The sequence below is a fragment of the Microcebus murinus genome, chromosome 22 (genome assembly GCF_040939455.1).
Source record: "Microcebus murinus isolate Inina chromosome 22, M.murinus_Inina_mat1.0, whole genome shotgun sequence".
NCBI lineage: Eukaryota > Metazoa > Chordata > Mammalia > Primates > Cheirogaleidae > Microcebus > Microcebus murinus.
Genome location: NC_134125.1, coordinates 27,534,250 through 27,551,336, shown reverse-complemented (window position 1 = coordinate 27,551,336; position 17,087 = coordinate 27,534,250). Strand labels below are relative to the sequence as shown.

The window sequence follows — 17,087 nt, the reverse complement described above, 5'->3', positions numbered from 1 at the left end:
AGCCTGTGGCACCCGGTACTCCCAGGCGGTCTCCCATCCAAGTACTAACCAGGCCCGACCCCGCTTAGCTTCCGAGACCAGACGAGATCGGGGGCGTTCAGGGTGGTGTGGCCCTAGACGGCGGCGGCGGAGGGCGCCCCTGCCCCGCTCAAGAAGCCGAGCCTCTCTGGGCTTCCCCGCCGCCGCCTCCCGCCCCAGGCCCCGCGCCGGGCCGGGCCGGTTGAGTTCGCCGGCCGGGTCCCGTGGGCTCCCAGGGACGGGGGTGATGGGCGGGGCGGGGCGGGGCGGGGCGGGGCGGGGCGGGGGGCTGTCTCTCTATACACACACACACACACTCACACTCACTCACACTCACACAAGATGCGCCTCCACGGCTGGACTCGCCAAGGTGGAGCCCTCCCAGCCCCCCTCGTCTCCTCGCCCGGCCTCCTTCACCTACCCGCTGCCCACCCCCAGCGCGTCGCTGCCTGCCGCTGACTGCGCACGAGCGGGACGCTCGCCCTTTGACCCCAGCCAGGGGCCGCCCTCCCCCACAACCCCTTTCAGCTGCGCCCCCCCCCTCGCCCTGTGGGTGGGCTGCCGCCTATTCCCCCGGGCCAGGGCTGGGGCACAGCCAGTGTATGGGGCGTCTCTCTCTGGGGATGTGTCCCATGGGTGGGGTGGGGTGGCCTGGTTTGGGGGGCGCTGAAGAAATCAGTCCCCTCCATCTCCTACCTCTGGAAAACGCCCAAGCCCGTGGAGAACTGCCGGCACCGCTTCGTGGGGGCCGGGACCCTCCTCCGTGTCCTCCTGTGGCCCAGTCCAAGGGGCCTGGGCCTGGCCGGGGCTGCATTGGACCCCGACCACCCTGGCGTGTGGACTCGCTAAAAATCGGCCATTAGATATTGGATTCCAGCTTCCTGGAGGTCATTTCACTAATGAGTGCACCGGAAAGAGTTTCCTAATCCATCTGTGAGGGTGGCAACTGAAAGAGAATTTTAAAGCTGACAGAATAGGCGAGGGAAGGCATAGGAGATTTCCACACCCAGCAAGGAAGACTTTCCCGAAATGGAAGAAAGAAACGAGCAAACAGAGACACCGGTAGCCCGCCCGGAAAAGAGTCTGCCCCTTAGAGAAAGCACCCTGACCGGGTTCACCCGTGGGTGGGTGGCGAGCTAGCGGCATTCAGAAGAGCGAGGCCCGCAGTCTGTGCGGAAGACACCTGCGCTCGGGTGTGTGTGGCGGCGCGATTCACAAGCAGCTCCAGATGTTAAACCAAGGAGAAGCCAGGGAGTTCCCAACGCCCCAGGTGTCCTCAGCCCACGACTGGCTGCTGTGGGAATGGGAAGCCCGGCTCCTTGTCTCAGAGCGGGGTTCCCAGGAGGATCAGGCTGAAGCTGGGACTTGGCCTCAAAGTGTCCCCTCGCATGGCCACCCCCTTCCCCTTCCTGCTCCTCTACTCCTGGTGCCCCTCCATCCAGGGGCCAGACCTTAAAGAGTCACCGCAAGAGAATCCTGGTCCCAAAGGAGCCTTCTGGGGGACCGGTGCTGAGAGAGATTGTGGGCATGGCCCGCTGGGGCTCTGCCCGACCCAGGGCTGAGAGATGCCACCTCCCAGCTCTGGGTCCCTGCAGGAAGTGTTGGCAAGCACAGGGCCGGTCCTCCAAAGGCCCAGGTGCAGGGAGCCCAGGCCAAGCAGCCTGTGGAAGAAGCCACTTGCCGTGCCACCCCGGGAACAGGACTGCAGGCCCCGGCCCTTCCCACCTCCTCCTCCTCCTCCTCCTCCTCCTCCCCCCCGCCCCCCCCCCACAGGGCACAGGGCTCAGAGACACCTCAGACTCTTGCTACCCAAAGTGCAAAGGGCATCAGTTGCTCCTCCAACCCCCCAGCCCAGCAGACCACGTTGTCCAGCCAGCCCCCGGGCCTCCCTGGGGTGCCCAGCACAAAAGTGCAGACACCCACCGGACCCTCAGTCTCAGTTTTCGGAGGTTTTTGCCACTCTAAGGACCCGCAGGCCGGCTGGGCCTTCGGGCAGGACAGAGAGCCCCGGAATCCGACTTGGAGAGCTGCGTGTACGTCCCCATCAGGAGGCGGTCCCCACCTCCGCGGCTCTCCCCTTGCGGGGAGCGGCAGCCCAGCCGGCAGCCGCAGGGCCTCAGGGAAGACACCAGGCTGGGCCCCCGCGGCACAGCGGGGGCACGTCCCCCGCACTCACGCGACTTAGGGACGGCTGCTGGAGACTGCTGCGGCCACCCTGCTGCCGGGTTTCTGGAGGGCTTCCTGGAAGCAGCGTCCACACCAAGCCCTTGGAAGGCCCAGGCGACGGAGGAGCCGGTCAGGCAGGGGCCGAGGACGGTGAGAGGCCGGGCGGGAAGGAGCATGTCAGGCAGGGGCAGAGGACGGTGACAGGCCGGGCGGGGAGGAGCCGGTCAGGCGGGGGCCCAGGACAGTGACGGGCCTGGCCGGGGAGGAGCGCGTCAGGCAGGGGCAGAGGAGACGGGCTGGGTAAGGGTTAGGGTGACAGTTAGGGCACAATTCACAATCGCAAAGACGTGGAAGCGACCCGAGTGCCCATCCATCCAGGAGTGCATTAATAAAATGTGGCGCGTGGACACCACGGAGTGCCATTCGGCTGTGAGGAGCAGCGGTGAGAGGGCGCCTCTCGTGTTCTCCTGGCCAGAGCTGGAACCCGTTCCAGTAAGCCAGGTATCCCAAGAATGGACACACGAGCACCACGTGAGCGCGCTCACCAGCAAATTGGTACGAACGGATGGACGCCTAAGTGGACAGAGAGGAATCACCTTCATCGGGTGGGTGTCGGGCGGGTGGGGGGAGGGGAGGGGCATACACATCCATTAGGCATGGGGTGGGTGCGCACCGACTGGGGGATGGGCGCACTTGAAGCTCTGACCCGAGGGGGGAGGCTTGGAGAGGGCAAGGCACCCGACCTTAACATTGGTACCCCCACAATACGCTGCAACAACATGAGAGGTATATGAATAAGAACACAGGGGGGGCCGGGCGCGGTGGCTCACGCCTGTAATCCTAGCTCTCTGGGAGGCCGAGGCGGGCGGATTGCTCCAGGTCAGGAGTTCGAAACCAGCCTGAGCAAGAGCGAGACCCCCGTCTCTACTAAAAATAGAAAGAAATTAATTGGCCAACTAATATATATAGAAAAACACAGCCGGGCGTGGTGGTGCATGCCTGTAGTCCCAACTACTCGGGAGGCTGAGGCAGCAGGATTGCTTGAGCCCGGAGATTGAGGTTGCCGTGAGCTAGGCTGACGCCATGGCACTCACTCTAGCCTGGGCAGCAAAACGAGACTCTGTCTCAAAAAAAAAAAAAAAAAAAAAAAAAAAAGAACACAGGGGGGAGGGGGGCACGGGCAACACATGTCACCTGAATACTTGTACTCCCATCATCTGCTTGAAAAGAGAGAGAAAAGAAAATGCAATCATAGAGGTAAGAGACACTTTTTAAAAATCATGAATCCGAAGAGAAAAGTAAAAGGAGGCCTGTGGAGCAGGTCTGGGTGTGACTCCGGATCCCCCAACATCAGGTGCCACCACCAAAGATTCCTGCGTGTAGCCCATAGAACCCCAAAAGCAACGGGACGAGTTCTGGTCACATACTCCCTCAAAATGACATCCTGGCCTTCTTCTGGAACTCCCTCCCCTCTCAGACTCTCAAGGTTTCCTCCAGCGTGTCGGTTCCCACAGAGCAGACCTTTGGTCTGAGACCTGACAGTCCAGATGCCACGCATGCTGCCGCGTGGCGGCGGTGTCGCGGCTTGGGACAAGAGGAGGCCCCACGGTGCGGGCTGGGGCGCCAGGCACCGCGGGCGGGCGCTGAGGGTGGGGGTGACCCCCACCCCGGGCCGCCGCCGCGCTCCCAGAAAGGGGACAGAACAAGAGGCAAAAAAAAAAAAAAAAAAAAAAAAAGCAGCAGCCTGTGGCACCCGGTACTCCCAGGCGGTCTCCCATCCAAGTACTAACCAGGCCCGACCCCGCTTAGCTTCCGAGACCAGACGAGATCGGGGGCGTTCAGGGTGGTGTGGCCCTAGACGGCGGCGGCGGAGGGCGCCCCTGCCCCGCTCAAGAAGCCGAGCCTCTCTGGGCTTCCCCGCCGCCGCCTCCCGCCCCAGGCCCCGCGCCGGGCCGGGCCGGTTGAGTTCGCCGGCCGGTCCCGCGGGCTCCCAGGGACGGGGGTGATGGGCGGGGCGGGGCGGGGCGGGGCGGGGCGGGGCGGGGGGCTGTCTCTCTATACACACACACACACACTCACACTCACTCACACTCACACAAGATGCGCCTCCACGGCTGGACTCGCCAAGGTGGAGCCCTCCCAGCCCCCCTCGTCTCCTCGCCCGGCCTCCTTCACCTACCCGCTGCCCACCCCCAGCGCGTCGCTGCCTGCCGCTGACTGCGCACGAGCGGGACGCTCGCCCTTTGACCCCAGCCAGGGGCCGCCCTCCCCCACAACCCCTTTCAGCTGCGCCCCCCCCCTCGCCCTGTGGGTGGGCTGCCGCCTATTCCCCCGGGCCAGGGCTGGGGCACAGCCAGTGTATGGGGCGTCTCTCTCTGGGGATGTGTCCCATGGGTGGGGTGGGGTGGCCTGGTTTGGGGGGCGCTGAAGAAATCAGTCCCCTCCATCTCCTACCTCTGGAAAACGCCCAAGCCCGTGGAGAACTGCCGGCACCGCTTCGTGGGGGCCGGGACCCTCCTCCGTGTCCTCCTGTGGCCCAGTCCAAGGGGCCTGGGCCTGGCCGGGGCTGCATTGGACCCCGACCACCCTGGCGTGTGGACTCGCTAAAAATCGGCCATTAGATATTGGATTCCAGCTTCCTGGAGGTCATTTCACTAATGAGTGCACCGGAAAGAGTTTCCTAATCCATCTGTGAGGGTGGCAACTGAAAGAGAATTTTAAAGCTGACAGAATAGGCGAGGGAAGGCATAGGAGATTTCCACACCCAGCAAGGAAGACTTTCCCGAAATGGAAGAAAGAAACGAGCAAACAGAGACACCGGTAGCCCGCCCGGAAATTGTCTGCCCCTTAGAGAAAGCACCCTGACCGGGTTCACCCGTGGGTGGGTGGCGAGCTAGCGGCATTCAGAAGAGCGAGGCCCGCAGTCTGTGCGGAAGACACCTGCGCTCGGGTGTGTGTGGCGGCGCGATTCACAAGCAGCTCCAGATGTTAAACCAAGGAGAAGCCAGGGAGTTCCCAACGCCCCAGGTGTCCTCAGCCCACGACTGGCTGCTGTGGGAATGGGAAGCCCGGCTCCTTGTCTCAGAGCGGGGTTCCCAGGAGGATCAGGCTGAAGCTGGGACTTGGCCTCAAAGTGTCCCCTCGCATGGCCACCCCCTTCCCCTTCCTGCTCCTCTACTCCTGGTGCCCCTCCATCCAGGGGCCAGACCTTAAAGAGTCACCGCAAGAGAATCCTGGTCCCAAAGGAGCCTTCTGGGGGACCGGTGCTGAGAGAGATTGTGGGCATGGCCCGCTGGGGCTCTGCCTGACCCAGGGCTGAGAGATGCCACCTCCCAGCTCTGGGTCCCTGCAGGAAGTGTTGGCAAGCACAGGGCCGGTCCTCCAAAGGCCCAGGTGCAGGGAGCCCAGGCCAAGCAGCCTGTGGAAGAAGCCACTTGCCGTGCCACCCCGGGAACAGGACTGCAGGCCCCGGCCCTTCCCACCTCCTCCTCCTCCTCCTCCTCCTCCTCCCCCCCGCCCCCCCCCCACAGGGCACAGGGCTCAGAGACACCTCAGACTCTTGCTACCCAAAGTGCAAAGGGCATCAGTTGCTCCTCCAACCCCCCAGCCCAGCAGACCACGTTGTCCAGCCAGCCCCCGGGCCTCCCTGGGGTGCCCAGCACAAAAGTGCAGACACCCACCGGACCCTCAGTCTCAGTTTTCGGAGGTTTTTGCCACTCTAAGGACCCGCAGGCCGGCTGGGCCTTCGGGCAGGACAGAGAGCCCCGGAATCCGACTTGGAGAGCTGCGTGTACGTCCCCATCAGGAGGCGGTCCCCACCTCCGCGGCTCTCCCCTTGCGGGGAGCGGCAGCCCAGCCGGCAGCCGCAGGGCCTCAGGGAAGACACCAGGCTGGGCCCCCGCGGCACAGCGGGGGCACGTCCCCCGCACTCACGCGACTTAGGGACGGCTGCTGGAGACTGCTGCGGCCACCCTGCTGCCGGGTTTCTGGAGGGCTTCCTGGAAGCAGCGTCCACACCAAGCCCTTGGAAGGCCCAGGCGACGGAGGAGCCGGTCAGGCAGGGGCCGAGGACGGTGAGAGGCCGGGCGGGAAGGAGCATGTCAGGCAGGGGCAGAGGACGGTGACAGGCCGGGCGGGGAGGAGCCGGTCAGGCGGGGGCCCAGGACAGTGACGGGCCTGGCCGGGGAGGAGCGCGTCAGGCAGGGGCAGAGGAGACGGGCTGGGTAAGGGTTAGGGTGACAGTTAGGGCACAATTCACAATCGCAAAGACGTGGAAGCGACCCGAGTGCCCATCCATCCAGGAGTGCATTAATAAAATGTGGCGCGTGGACACCACGGAGTGCCATTCGGCTGTGAGGAGCAGCGGTGAGAGGGCGCCTCTCGTGTTCTCCTGGCCAGAGCTGGAACCCGTTCCAGTAAGCCAGGTATCCCAAGAATGGACACACGAGCACCACGTGAGCGCGCTCACCAGCAAATTGGTACGAACGGATGGACGCCTAAGTGGACAGAGAGGAATCACCTTCATCGGGTGGGTGTCGGGCGGGTGGGGGGAGGGGAGGGGCATACACATCCATTAGGCATGGGGTGGGTGCGCACCGACTGGGGGATGGGCGCACTTGAAGCTCTGACCCGAGGGGGGAGGCTTGGAGAGGGCAAGGCACCCGACCTTAACATTGGTACCCCCACAATACGCTGCAACAACATGAGAGGTATATGAATAAGAACACAGGGGGGGCCGGGCGCGGTGGCTCACGCCTGTAATCCTAGCTCTCTGGGAGGCCGAGGCGGGCGGATTGCTCCAGGTCAGGAGTTCGAAACCAGCCTGAGCAAGAGCGAGACCCCCGTCTCTACTAAAAATAGAAAGAAATTAATTGGCCAACTAATATATATAGAAAAACACAGCCGGGCGTGGTGGTGCATGCCTGTAGTCCCAACTACTCGGGAGGCTGAGGCAGCAGGATTGCTTGAGCCCGGAGATTGAGGTTGCCGTGAGCTAGGCTGACGCCATGGCACTCACTCTAGCCTGGGCAGCAAAACGAGACTCTGTCTCAAAAAAAAAAAAAAAAAAAAAAAAAAAAGAACACAGGGGGGAGGGGGGCACGGGCAACACATGTCACCTGAATACTTGTACTCCCATCATCTGCTTGAAAAGAGAGAGAAAAGAAAATGCAATCATAGAGGTAAGAGACACTTTTTAAAAATCATGAATCCGAAGAGAAAAGTAAAAGGAGGCCTGTGGAGCAGGTCTGGGTGTGACTCCGGATCCCCCAACATCAGGTGCCACCACCAAAGATTCCTGCGTGTAGCCCATAGAACCCCAAAAGCAACGGGACGAGTTCTGGTCACATACTCCCTCAAAATGACATCCTGGCCTTCTTCTGGAACTCCCTCCCCTCTCAGACTCTCAAGGTTTCCTCCAGCGTGTCGGTTCCCACAGAGCAGACCTTTGGTCTGAGACCTGACAGTCCAGATGCCACGCATGCTGCCGCGTGGCGGCGGTGTCGCGGCTTGGGACAAGAGGAGGCCCCACGGTGCGGGCTGGGGCGCCAGGCACCGCGGGCGGGCGCTGAGGGTGGGGGTGACCCCCACCCCGGGCCGCCGCCGCGCTCCCAGAAAGGGGACAGAACAAGAGGCAAAAAAAAAAAAAAAAAAAAAAAAAGCAGCAGCCTGTGGCACCCGGTACTCCCAGGCGGTCTCCCATCCAAGTACTAACCAGGCCCGACCCCGCTTAGCTTCCGAGACCAGACGAGATCGGGGGCGTTCAGGGTGGTGTGGCCCTAGACGGCGGCGGCGGAGGGCGCCCCTGCCCCGCTCAAGAAGCCGAGCCTCTCTGGGCTTCCCCGCCGCCGCCTCCCGCCCCAGGCCCCGCGCCGGGCCGGGCCGGTTGAGTTCGCCGGCCGGGTCCCGCGGGCTCCCAGGGACGGGGGTGATGGGCGGGGCGGGGCGGGGCGGGGCGGGGCGGGGCGGGGGGCTGTCTCTCTATACACACACACACACACTCACACTCACTCACACTCACACAAGATGCGCCTCCACGGCTGGACTCGCCAAGGTGGAGCCCTCCCAGCCCCCCTCGTCTCCTCGCCCGGCCTCCTTCACCTACCCGCTGCCCACCCCCAGCGCGTCGCTGCCTGCCGCTGACTGCGCACGAGCGGGACGCTCGCCCTTTGACCCCAGCCAGGGGCCGCCCTCCCCCACAACCCCTTTCAGCTGCGCCCCCCCCCTCGCCCTGTGGGTGGGCTGCCGCCTATTCCCCCGGGCCAGGGCTGGGGCACAGCCAGTGTATGGGGCGTCTCTCTCTGGGGATGTGTCCCATGGGTGGGGTGGGGTGGCCTGGTTTGGGGGGCGCTGAAGAAATCAGTCCCCTCCATCTCCTACCTCTGGAAAACGCCCAAGCCCGTGGAGAACTGCCGGCACCGCTTCGTGGGGGCCGGGACCCTCCTCCGTGTCCTCCTGTGGCCCAGTCCAAGGGGCCTGGGCCTGGCCGGGGCTGCATTGGACCCCGACCACCCTGGCGTGTGGACTCGCTAAAAATCGGCCATTAGATATTGGATTCCAGCTTCCTGGAGGTCATTTCACTAATGAGTGCACCGGAAAGAGTTTCCTAATCCATCTGTGAGGGTGGCAACTGAAAGAGAATTTTAAAGCTGACAGAATAGGCGAGGGAAGGCATAGGAGATTTCCACACCCAGCAAGGAAGACTTTCCCGAAATGGAAGAAAGAAACGAGCAAACAGAGACACCGGTAGCCCGCCCGGAAAAGAGTCTGCCCCTTAGAGAAAGCACCCTGACCGGGTTCACCCGTGGGTGGGTGGCGAGCTAGCGGCATTCAGAAGAGCGAGGCCCGCAGTCTGTGCGGAAGACACCTGCGCTCGGGTGTGTGTGGCGGCGCGATTCACAAGCAGCTCCAGATGTTAAACCAAGGAGAAGCCAGGGAGTTCCCAACGCCCCAGGTGTCCTCAGCCCACGACTGGCTGCTGTGGGAATGGGAAGCCCGGCTCCTTGTCTCAGAGCGGGGTTCCCAGGAGGATCAGGCTGAAGCTGGGACTTGGCCTCAAAGTGTCCCCTCGCATGGCCACCCCCTTCCCCTTCCTGCTCCTCTACTCCTGGTGCCCCTCCATCCAGGGGCCAGACCTTAAAGAGTCACCGCAAGAGAATCCTGGTCCCAAAGGAGCCTTCTGGGGGACCGGTGCTGAGAGAGATTGTGGGCATGGCCCGCTGGGGCTCTGCCCGACCCAGGGCTGAGAGATGCCACCTCCCAGCTCTGGGTCCCTGCAGGAAGTGTTGGCAAGCACAGGGCCGGTCCTCCAAAGGCCCAGGTGCAGGGAGCCCAGGCCAAGCAGCCTGTGGAAGAAGCCACTTGCCGTGCCACCCCGGGAACAGGACTGCAGGCCCCGGCCCTTCCCACCTCCTCCTCCTCCTCCTCCTCCTCCTCCCCCCCGCCCCCCCCCCACAGGGCACAGGGCTCAGAGACACCTCAGACTCTTGCTACCCAAAGTGCAAAGGGCATCAGTTGCTCCTCCAACCCCCCAGCCCAGCAGACCACGTTGTCCAGCCAGCCCCCGGGCCTCCCTGGGGTGCCCAGCACAAAAGTGCAGACACCCACCGGACCCTCAGTCTCAGTTTTCGGAGGTTTTTGCCACTCTAAGGACCCGCAGGCCGGCTGGGCCTTCGGGCAGGACAGAGAGCCCCGGAATCCGACTTGGAGAGCTGCGTGTACGTCCCCATCAGGAGGCGGTCCCCACCTCCGCGGCTCTCCCCTTGCGGGGAGCGGCAGCCCAGCCGGCAGCCGCAGGGCCTCAGGGAAGACACCAGGCTGGGCCCCCGCGGCACAGCGGGGGCACGTCCCCCGCACTCACGCGACTTAGGGACGGCTGCTGGAGACTGCTGCGGCCACCCTGCTGCCGGGTTTCTGGAGGGCTTCCTGGAAGCAGCGTCCACACCAAGCCCTTGGAAGGCCCAGGCGACGGAGGAGCCGGTCAGGCAGGGGCCGAGGACGGTGAGAGGCCGGGCGGGAAGGAGCATGTCAGGCAGGGGCAGAGGACGGTGACAGGCCGGGCGGGGAGGAGCCGGTCAGGCGGGGGCCCAGGACAGTGACGGGCCTGGCCGGGGAGGAGCGCGTCAGGCAGGGGCAGAGGAGACGGGCTGGGTAAGGGTTAGGGTGACAGTTAGGGCACAATTCACAATCGCAAAGACGTGGAAGCGACCCGAGTGCCCATCCATCCAGGAGTGCATTAATAAAATGTGGCGCGTGGACACCACGGAGTGCCATTCGGCTGTGAGGAGCAGCGGTGAGAGGGCGCCTCTCGTGTTCTCCTGGCCAGAGCTGGAACCCGTTCCAGTAAGCCAGGTATCCCAAGAATGGACACACGAGCACCACGTGAGCGCGCTCACCAGCAAATTGGTACGAACGGATGGACGCCTAAGTGGACAGAGAGGAATCACCTTCATCGGGTGGGTGTCGGGCGGGTGGGGGGAGGGGAGGGGCATACACATCCATTAGGCATGGGGTGGGTGCGCACCGACTGGGGGATGGGCGCACTTGAAGCTCTGACCCGAGGTGGGAGGCTTGGAGAGGGCAAGGCACCCGACCTTAACATTGGTACCCCCACAATACGCTGCAACAACATGAGAGGTATATGAATAAGAACACAGGGGGGGCCGGGCGCGGTGGCTCACGCCTGTAATCCTAGCTCTCTGGGAGGCCGAGGCGGGCGGATTGCTCCAGGTCAGGAGTTCGAAACCAGCCTGAGCAAGAGCGAGACCCCCGTCTCTACTAAAAATAGAAAGAAATTAATTGGCCAACTAATATATATAGAAAAACACAGCCGGGCGTGGTGGTGCATGCCTGTAGTCCCAACTACTCGGGAGGCTGAGGCAGCAGGATTGCTTGAGCCCGGAGATTGAGGTTGCCGTGAGCTAGGCTGACGCCATGGCACTCACTCTAGCCTGGGCAGCAAAACGAGACTCTGTCTCAAAAAAAAAAAAAAAAAAAAAAAAAGAACACAGGGGGGAGGGGGGCACGGGCAACACATGTCACCTGAATACTTGTACTCCCATCATCTGCTTGAAAAGAGAGAGAAAAGAAAATGCAATCATAGAGGTAAGAGACACTTTTTAAAAATCATGAATCCGAAGAGAAAAGTAAAAGGAGGCCTGTGGAGCAGGTCTGGGTGTGACTCCGGATCCCCCAACATCAGGTGCCACCACCAAAGATTCCTGCGTGTAGCCCATAGAACCCCAAAAGCAACGGGACGAGTTCTGGTCACATACTCCCTCAAAATGACATCCTGGCCTTCTTCTGGAACTCCCTCCCCTCTCAGACTCTCAAGGTTTCCTCCAGCGTGTCGGTTCCCACAGAGCAGACCTTTGGTCTGAGACCTGACAGTCCAGATGCCACGCATGCTGCCGCGTGGCGGCGGTGTCGCGGCTTGGGACAAGAGGAGGCCCCACGGTGCGGGCTGGGGCGCCAGGCACCGCGGGCGGGCGCTGAGGGTGGGGGTGACCCCCACCCCGGGCCGCCGCCGCGCTCCCAGAAAGGGGACAGAACAAGAGGCAAAAAAAAAAAAAAAAAAAAAAAAGCAGCAGCCTGTGGCACCCGGTATTCCCAGGCGGTCTCCCATCCAAGTACTAACCAGGCCCGACCCCGCTTAGCTTCCGAGACCAGACGAGATCGGGGGCGTTCAGGGTGGTGTGGCCCTAGACGGCGGCGGCGGAGGGCGCCCCTGCCCCGCTCAAGAAGCCGAGCCTCTCTGGGCTTCCCCGCCGCCGCCTCCCGCCCCAGGCCCCGCGCCGGGCCGGGCCGGTTGAGTTCGCCGGCCGGGTCCCGCGGGCTCCCAGGGACGGGGGTGATGGGCGGGGCGGGGCGGGGCGGGGCGGGGCGGGGCGGGGGGCTGTCTCTCTATACACACACACACACACTCACACTCACTCACACTCACACAAGATGCGCCTCCACGGCTGGACTCGCCAAGGTGGAGCCCTCCCAGCCCCCCTCGTCTCCTCGCCCGGCCTCCTTCACCTACCCGCTGCCCACCCCCAGCGCTGCCCACCCCCAGCGCGTCGCTGCCTGCCGCTGACTGCGCACGCGCGGGACGCTCGCCCTTTGACCCCAGCCAGGGGCCGCCCTCCCCCACAACCCCTTTCAGCTGCGCCCCCCCCCTCGCCCTGTGGGTGGGCTGCCGCCTATTCCCCCGGGCCAGGGCTGGGGCACAGCCAGTGTATGGGGCGTCTCTCTCTGGGGATGTGTCCCATGGGTGGGGTGGGGTGGCCTGGTTTGGGGGGCGCTGAAGAAATCAGTCCCCTCCATCTCCTACCTCTGGAAAACGCCCAAGCCCGTGGAGAACTGCCGGCACCGCTTCGTGGGGGCCGGGACCCTCCTCCGTGTCCTCCTGTGGCCCAGTCCAAGGGGCCTGGGCCTGGCCGGGGCTGCATTGGACCCCGACCACCCTGGCGTGTGGACTCGCTAAAAATCGGCCATTAGATATTGGATTCCAGCTTCCTGGAGGTCATTTCACTAATGAGTGCACCGGAAAGAGTTTCCTAATCCATCTGTGAGGGTGGCAACTGAAAGAGAATTTTAAAGCTGACAGAATAGGCGAGGGAAGGCATAGGAGATTTCCACACCCAGCAAGGAAGACTTTCCCGAAATGGAAGAAAGAAACGAGCAAACAGAGACACCGGTAGCCCGCCCGGAAAAGAGTCTGCCCCTTAGAGAAAGCACCCTGACCGGGTTCACCCGTGGGTGGGTGGCGAGCTAGCGGCATTCAGAAGAGCGAGGCCCGCAGTCTGTGCGGAAGACACCTGCGCTCGGGTGTGTGTGGCGGCGCGATTCACAAGCAGCTCCAGATGTTAAACCAAGGAGAAGCCAGGGAGTTCCCAACGCCCCAGGTGTCCTCAGCCCACGACTGGCTGCTGTGGGAATGGGAAGCCCGGCTCCTTGTCTCAGAGCGGGGTTCCCAGGAGGATCAGGCTGAAGCTGGGACTTGGCCTCAAAGTGTCCCCTCGCATGGCCACCCCCTTCCCCTTCCTGCTCCTCTACTCCTGGTGCCCCTCCATCCAGGGGCCAGACCTTAAAGAGTCACCGCAAGAGAATCCTGGTCCCAAAGGAGCCTTCTGGGGGACCGGTGCTGAGAGAGATTGTGGGCATGGCCCGCTGGGGCTCTGCCCGACCCAGGGCTGAGAGATGCCACCTCCCAGCTCTGGGTCCCTGCAGGAAGTGTTGGCAAGCACAGGGCCGGTCCTCCAAAGGCCCAGGTGCAGGGAGCCCAGGCCAAGCAGCCTGTGGAAGAAGCCACTTGCCGTGCCACCCCGGGAACAGGACTGCAGGCCCCGGCCCTTCCCACCTCCTCCTCCTCCTCCTCCTCCTCCTCCCCCCCGCCCCCCCCCCACAGGGCACAGGGCTCAGAGACACCTCAGACTCTTGCTACCCAAAGTGCAAAGGGCATCAGTTGCTCCTCCAACCCCCCAGCCCAGCAGACCACGTTGTCCAGCCAGCCCCCGGGCCTCCCTGGGGTGCCCAGCACAAAAGTGCAGACACCCACCGGACCCTCAGTCTCAGTTTTCGGAGGTTTTTGCCACTCTAAGGACCCGCAGGCCAGCTGGGCCTTCGGGCAGGACAGAGAGCCCCGGAATCCGACTTGGAGAGCTGCGTGTACGTCCCCATCAGGAGGCGGTCCCCACCTCCGCGGCTCTCCCCTTGCGGGGAGCGGCAGCCCAGCCGGCAGCCGCAGGGCCTCAGGGAAGACACCAGGCTGGGCCCCCGCGGCACAGCGGGGGCACGTCCCCCGCACTCACGCGACTTAGGGACGGCTGCTGGAGACTGCTGCGGCCACCCTGCTGCCGGGTTTCTGGAGGGCTTCCTGGAAGCAGCGTCCACACCAAGCCCTTGGAAGGCCCAGGCGACGGAGGAGCCGGTCAGGCAGGGGCCGAGGACGGTGAGAGGCCGGGCGGGAAGGAGCATGTCAGGCAGGGGCAGAGGACGGTGACAGGCCGGGCGGGGAGGAGCCGGTCAGGCGGGGGCCCAGGACAGTGACGGGCCTGGCCGGGGAGGAGCGCGTCAGGCAGGGGCAGAGGAGACGGGCTGGGTAAGGGTTAGGGTGACAGTTAGGGCACAATTCACAATCGCAAAGACGTGGAAGCGACCCGAGTGCCCATCCATCCAGGAGTGCATTAATAAAATGTGGCGCGTGGACACCACGGAGTGCCATTCGGCTGTGAGGAGCAGCGGTGAGAGGGCGCCTCTCGTGTTCTCCTGGCCAGAGCTGGAACCCGTTCCAGTAAGCCAGGTATCCCAAGAATGGACACACGAGCACCACGTGAGCGCGCTCACCAGCAAATTGGTACGAACGGATGGACGCCTAAGTGGACAGAGAGGAATCACCTTCATCGGGTGGGTGTCGGGCGGGTGGGGGGAGGGGAGGGGCATACACATCCATTAGGCATGGGGTGGGTGCGCACCGACTGGGGGATGGGCGCACTTGAAGCTCTGACCCGAGGGGGGAGGCTTGGAGAGGGCAAGGCACCCGACCTTAACATTGGTACCCCCACAATACGCTGCAACAACATGAGAGGTATATGAATAAGAACACAGGGGGGGCCGGGCGCGGTGGCTCACGCCTGTAATCCTAGCTCTCTGGGAGGCCGAGGCGGGCGGATTGCTCCAGGTCAGGAGTTCGAAACCAGCCTGAGCAAGAGCGAGACCCCCGTCTCTACTAAAAATAGAAAGAAATTAATTGGCCAACTAATATATATAGAAAAACACAGCCGGGCGTGGTGGTGCATGCCTGTAGTCCCAACTACTCGGGAGGCTGAGGCAGCAGGATTGCTTGAGCCCGGAGATTGAGGTTGCCGTGAGCTAGGCTGACGCCATGGCACTCACTCTAGCCTGGGCAGCAAAACGAGACTCTGTCTCAAAAAAAAAAAAAAAAAAAAAAAAAAAAGAACACAGGGGGGAGGGGGGCACGGGCAACACATGTCACCTGAATACTTGTACTCCCATCATCTGCTTGAAAAGAGAGAGAAAAGAAAATGCAATCATAGAGGTAAGAGACACTTTTTAAAAATCATGAATCCGAAGAGAAAAGTAAAAGGAGGCCTGTGGAGCAGGTCTGGGTGTGACTCCGGATCCCCCAACATCAGGTGCCACCACCAAAGATTCCTGCGTGTAGCCCATAGAACCCCAAAAGCAACGGGACGAGTTCTGGTCACATACTCCCTCAAAATGACATCCTGGCCTTCTTCTGGAACTCCCTCCCCTCTCAGACTCTCAAGGTTTCCTCCAGCGTGTCGGTTCCCACAGAGCAGACCTTTGGTCTGAGACCTGACAGTCCAGATGCCACGCATGCTGCCGCGTGGCGGCGGTGTCGCGGCTTGGGACAAGAGGAGGCCCCACGGTGCGGGCTGGGGCGCCAGGCACCGCGGGCGGGCGCTGAGGGTGGGGGTGACCCCCACCCCGGGCCGCCGCCGCGCTCCCAGAAAGGGGACAGAACAAGAGGCAAAAAAAAAAAAAAAAAAAAAAAAAGCAGCAGCCTGTGGCACCCGGTACTCCCAGGCGGTCTCCCATCCAAGTACTAACCAGGCCCGACCCCGCTTAGCTTCCGAGACCAGACGAGATCGGGGGCGTTCAGGGTGGTGTGGCCCTAGACGGCGGCGGCGGAGGGCGCCCCTGCCCCGCTCAAGAAGCCGAGCCTCTCTGGGCTTCCCCGCCGCCGCCTCCCGCCCCAGGCCCCGCGCCGGGCCGGGCCGGTTGAGTTCGCCGGCCGGGTCCCGCGGGCTCCCAGGGACGGGGGTGATGGGCGGGGCGGGGCGGGGCGGGGCGGGGCGGGGCGGGGGGCTGTCTCTCTATACACACACACACACACTCACACTCACTCACACTCACACAAGATGCGCCTCCACGGCTGGACTCGCCAAGGTGGAGCCCTCCCAGCCCCCCTCGTCTCCTCGCCCGGCCTCCTTCACCTACCCGCTGCCCACCCCCAGCGCGTCGCTGCCTGCCGCTGACTGCGCACGCGCGGGACGCTCGCCCTTTGACCCCAGCCAGGGGCCGCCCTCCCCCACAACCCCTTTCAGCTGCGCCCCCCCCCTCGCCCTGTGGGTGGGCTGCCGCCTATTCCCCCGGGCCAGGGCTGGGGCACAGCCAGTGTATGGGGCGTCTCTCTCTGGGGATGTGTCCCATGGGTGGGGTGGGGTGGCCTGGTTTGGGGGGCGCTGAAGAAATCAGTCCCCTCCATCTCCTACCTCTGGAAAACGCCCAAGCCCGTGGAGAACTGCCGGCACCGCTTCGTGGGGGCCGGGACCCTCCTCCGTGTCCTCCTGTGGCCCAGTCCAAGGGGCCTGGGCCTGGCCGGGGCTGCATTGGACCCCGACCACCCTGGCGTGTGGACTCGCTAAAAATCGGCCATTAGATATTGGATTCCAGCTTCCTGGAGGTCATTTCACTAATGAGTGCACCGGAAAGAGTTTCCTAATCCATCTGTGAGGGTGGCAACTGAAAGAGAATTTTAAAGCTGACAGAATAGGCGAGGGAAGGCATAGGAGATTTCCACACCCAGCAAGGAAGACTTTCCCGAAATGGAAGAAAGAAACGAGCAAACAGAGACACCGGTAGCCCGCCCGGAAAAGAGTCTGCCCCTTAGAGAAAGCACCCTGACCGGGTTCACCCGTGGGTGGGTGGCGAGCTAGCGGCATTCAGAAGAGCGAGGCCCGCAGTCTGTGCGGAAGACACCTGCGCTCGGGTGTGTGTGGCGGCGCGATTCACAAGCAGCTCCAGATGTTAAACCAAGGAGAAGCCAGGGAGTTCCCAACGCCCCAGGTGTCCTCAGCCCACGACTGGCTGCTGTGGGAATGGGAAGCCCGGCTCCTTGTCTCAGAGCGGGGTTCCCAGGAGGATCAGGCTGAAGC

At 63.1% G+C, this 17,087-nt stretch overlaps 1 non-coding gene and 4 pseudogenes across 1 annotated transcript; all 5 read right to left on the bottom strand.

Annotated features, from left to right (window-relative positions):
* LOC142863643 (uncharacterized) lies at positions 1-119 on the bottom strand (annotated as a pseudogene).
* A 3,806-nt stretch (positions 120-3,925) lies between these two features.
* On the bottom strand, positions 3,926-4,044 carry LOC142863642 (uncharacterized; annotated as a pseudogene).
* A 3,804-nt stretch (positions 4,045-7,848) lies between these two features.
* On the bottom strand, positions 7,849-7,967 carry LOC142863641 (uncharacterized; annotated as a pseudogene).
* Positions 7,968-11,769: 3,802 nt separating this feature from the next.
* LOC142863584 (5S ribosomal RNA) lies at positions 11,770-11,888 on the bottom strand. The gene has a single exon (XR_012914355.1). It is a non-coding gene; the product is annotated as a 5S ribosomal RNA (ribosomal RNA).
* A 3,822-nt stretch (positions 11,889-15,710) lies between these two features.
* On the bottom strand, positions 15,711-15,829 carry LOC142863639 (uncharacterized; annotated as a pseudogene).
* Between the last annotated feature and the right edge of the window lie 1,258 nt (positions 15,830-17,087).